The sequence below is a fragment of the Octopus bimaculoides genome, unplaced genomic scaffold, assembly GCF_046866305.1.
Source record: "Octopus bimaculoides isolate indiv1 unplaced genomic scaffold, ASM4686630v1 contig306, whole genome shotgun sequence".
Classification (NCBI taxonomy): domain Eukaryota; kingdom Metazoa; phylum Mollusca; class Cephalopoda; order Octopoda; family Octopodidae; genus Octopus; species Octopus bimaculoides.
Genome location: NW_028315555.1, coordinates 5,579 through 10,000, shown reverse-complemented (window position 1 = coordinate 10,000; position 4,422 = coordinate 5,579). Strand labels below are relative to the sequence as shown.

The following is a 4,422-nucleotide window of genomic DNA, read 5'->3' as shown; positions in this document are numbered from 1 at the left end:
GGGTACCCAAACATCATAGTGATTTGTGTACCCAAACTTTACCAGGTGCTCATGAACAATGGATTTTGATAGATTAAGGCTTTCTGCCAATTTTCGGGTTGTGCAATGTGGGTTATTCTCAATTAATGACTTGATTTGGTCATCAGCTGTAGTGGATGGTCTGCCTGATCGCTCTTTATCAATAAGGCTACAATATCCAGCTCAGAACCTTGCGAATCACTTCTGTACAGTTCTTTCGGATAAAGAAACATCACCGTAAACTGCACATATTTCTTTGGTTGCTTGTGAGGCATTTTTCCCCTTTACAGAAAAAGAAAAGCAACAAGTGCCGAAGCTACTATAAATTGGCACGAACTTTCCAGACAACCCAATATATATCATCATTATCAACATCATTTAAAGTCTGTTTTCCATGCTGGCATGGGTTGGACGGTTTCACTGAGGTCTGGAAAGTCAGCGGCTGCACCAGGCTCCAATCTGATCTAGCAACGTTTCTACAGTTGGATGCCCTTCCTAATGCCAACCACTTCGAGAGTGTAGTGGGTGCTTTATACATGCCACTGGCACAGAAACCAGTAGGCAGCCCTGGCATTGTTCACATTCTGATAGTGATTTTTACATGCCACCGGCATGGGAGCCAGTCAGGGGGCACTGGCATCGGCCATGTTCAGATGGTGCTTTTTACATGCCACTGGCACAGGAGTCAGTCAGGCGGACCTGGCATTGACCATGTTTGGATGGTGCTTTTTATGTGTCACCGGCACAGGAGCCAGTCAGGGGGCACTGGCCACAGCTACAATTTTGGTTTTGTATTTTAATACACACACATATATATATGGCACTGCATTTAAATTGATGTAATGACTGCATTGTTCAATTAAATGGAGCTGCTAGAAACAGTCATACTGCATCGCTACTTGATATCCTGTTGCTTATTTTGATTTTAGACAGACAGACAGATAGATAGACACACACACTTATGTACACTCATCCAAACACATACATCCTATCTTTTATCTTTTACTTGTTTTAATTACTAGACTAGACTGTAAGCATGCTGGGGTACCACCTTGAATTTTAGTTAAACAAATCAACACTTGTACTTTTTTTTTCAACTTGATACATATTTCATCAATCTCTTTTACTGAACTGCTAAGTTACAGTGACATAAACACACCAGCACCAGTTGTCAAGTGGTGGACACACACACACATGCATGTTTGTGTGTATTGTGTGTGTATGTATGTATGTATATATATATATATATATATATATATATATATATATATATATATATATATATATATATATATATATATACATATATATATATGACAGGCTTCTTTTTAGTTTCTCTGTACTAAATCCACTCACAAGACTTTGGTCAGGTCAAGGCTATAGAGGAAGAACTGTGTACAAGGTGCCATGCAATGAAACTGAACCAGAAATCATGTGATAGGGAAATAAACTTCTTACTACACAGCCAGACCTGCAGCTATACATGCATATGCATGTACATACACGTAAGGGGTTTCTGCAGAATTTTCATCAAACAAATTCACCTGCAAATTCAGGATTTAATAGCAGAAAACACTTTCCCAATGTGCAGCACAATGATGCCGCACAGTGGGGTTGAACATGAAATCATGCTTGTGAAGTGAACTTGTTAAAGACAAAGGCACTCCTAAGATATATATCTTAGAGAAAGGAAAATATACATATAATATGAAGATACACACACACACACACACACACACACACATATATATATATATATAAACATGCTTAAACATATAGACTCTGCTAACATTGTTTAGGAAGGAGTGTATTGATGAAAAGGGGATTGACCTGGTGAGCGAAAATAAGACTTGCAATATAAAGTGAGGCAGGCAAACAGTCAAAACCTAGGAGGGTGTGTGTGTGTGAATGTGTGCGTGTGTGTGAATGTGTGTGCATGTGTGTGTGTATGTGTTTGCATGTGCGAGTGTAAGAAAAATGTTGGGTTATGTAAAAGTATGTCATATAGCTGATGTGTGACAGATTAAGCTCAACAAGTATCTGAAGGTCACTTAAATAACTGTGGAAGGACTTGATACTGAATGAAGCAGCAGCAGTCATCGTCTCATTACCACAACATTAGTAGTTATTACCACCACTACTATCATTATGATGTCACAATGATCTCTCTTTCTCTAAGGCTGAACAATGTGAAACAGTTGAAGCACAGAAACTATTGATGGTCTGCATTTTACAAAATAGAAGGAATTTGTTTTGTCATGAAAGGCGAGATAAATGTAATGCTTGAAGCAGGAGCCTTCAAAAGACAGGGAAATGAGTGAGAACTTTTCTCAAAGGCCTGCTGGATCAGGACTAATCAACAATAACAACAAATATACTTATCATCATTACCTGAATACCATACTGACATGGGTTGGACAAGGCAACAGGATCCAACATGCCAGACAGTTATGTTAAGCTCCATCCTGAGTCTGATTTGGTGAGGTTTCTACTGCAGGATGTCTTTACTAATGCCAATCACTTAACAGAGTGTACTGGGTACTTTTTCTGTAGCACCAGAGATTAACAACATCAGTAAGTAACTCAGAAGACACATCCCCTTGACAATGTAGGGGTGCAAAATTGAGCAAGATAGGGGTGGGGCAGAAACAGATGTCTTGCTGTAGAGGAGGTACATAGCTACCTCAGCATGAAGGGAATACCTTCAAGGTACAAGAAGGTAGATAAAAAGAGAGTAGGGACAGAAAATTGAGGATGTTTGGGTGAAAGAAGAGATAGTTGAGATGAGGATTGAAGTGAATGATGAACATGAATGGAGGTGTGGACAATAGTGAATCTCAGTTTGGAAGAATGTAAGGAACATAGAAGCAGGTTGAGGGAGAGGAGGTAATACAAAAAGATGGGCCTGAGAAGAACTGTATAATAACACCATAGGGAGATGATGTGAAGAGTGGGGAGGGATAAGAAAGAGACACACTATGACAGAGACAAGGATCAGAGTACATAAGGGAGGATATAATGAATGACAAACAAACGTGGGGAAGAAGTATCAATGGTAGATATGACACAGGGTCCAGAAGAAAGGGGCATTGAATGGAAAATAAAATAGTAAGGGATAATATAAAAAATGGAGAAAGGGGAACAAAATGAAGTGGTTACAAGGAGAGGGAAAACTGGTAGCACAAAAGTGGGATGAAACATATTGTTTTGCTCTCATATAATTACAGCAGCAGAGTAAATAATGCTGCAAATAGAAGAGTGATGGAGGGATGTATATGAGGAAGGATTGTCAGAGACAGATTGGATGCAGTAGCATTAACATAAATAATATGCTTTTAGGACCTCAATTTATGCAGAGATGGGCAGGTCTTCTTGAGAGCAGCAAATCACAAGACACCTCAGTCTTTTGTCAACTATAAAACCTAACATTAAGCTCTTACCTTAAACCCAAACTCTAAATCCCATTCATAAGCTTATACCTAAAGCCTAAACCCTAATACTAATACTAAACCATAATGCTAAATTCTAACCCTATTTCATGATCCTAATCTTTTTTTTTTTTTTTTTTTTTTTGTGGAACTGCATTCTTCAAAACCTATACATTTAGAAAAAATTTTGAAAATGAAAAAAATTACTGTCACATATATAACTAAGTGGGTCAAAAACTTATAAACAATTGAATTTTATTAAACATTATTTGCAGGTCCGTAACCTCTGGTTTTTAAAGCAGAAATTTTCAAAATATAAAAGCTATGAGAGATGTTCAACCAAAATTTTAACAAAAATATTAGAGCACCTGCCATACCAAAGAATATTCCAGCAAAAACAACGGGGGATTTTTCTACAGTATGAAAGAGTTAGGTAACACTAAAGATGGTTTCAGCCTGTTGAGAAATTCAGTGTAGTTCCATGTGCTTTAGATTAAAAATACAATCTACAGACTAACATATAAATACAAAACCATGCAACAGTTGACTCACATCTTTACCCCATTCAATATGAGGTGTTTCATCCAGTAAATTTATGTATGAGTCTCTTTTGTTAATACACACACACACACTCACAGGTTTGGTGAGACCACCCTCCAGGTGATTATCAACTGGTCAGTAAATAATATTTACATATTTGATTCCCAGTTTGTGTAATTTTTATTGTTATGCATAATTTTCCTTTGTATCCTTTATTCATCAATTAGTACTCCCTTGCTCCACAGTAAATATTTCTTTCATTACTTTACCACAGCCTTAATTTCTCTCTTTTAAACAGACAAAATGTTATTCATCCTCTATGGGGTCATTTAGTATGCTAGAAATAGCAGGGATCAGCTTGCTTCACTTCACTTTGTACGTATCAATATTTAATTATATAACTGCATGTCAAATATAAACAAAGAATATACTTCTT

General features: G+C 37.2%; 1 long non-coding RNA gene across 1 annotated transcript; it reads left to right on the top strand.

The window, feature by feature from the left end:
- Positions 1 to 2,164: 2,164 nt before the first annotated feature.
- On the top strand, positions 2,165 to 4,145 carry LOC149128958 (uncharacterized). The gene is made up of 2 exons (XR_016240610.1): positions 2,165 to 2,592; positions 3,722 to 4,145. It is a non-coding gene; the product is annotated as an uncharacterized LOC149128958 (long non-coding RNA).
- Positions 4,146 to 4,422: the final 277 nt, after the last annotated feature.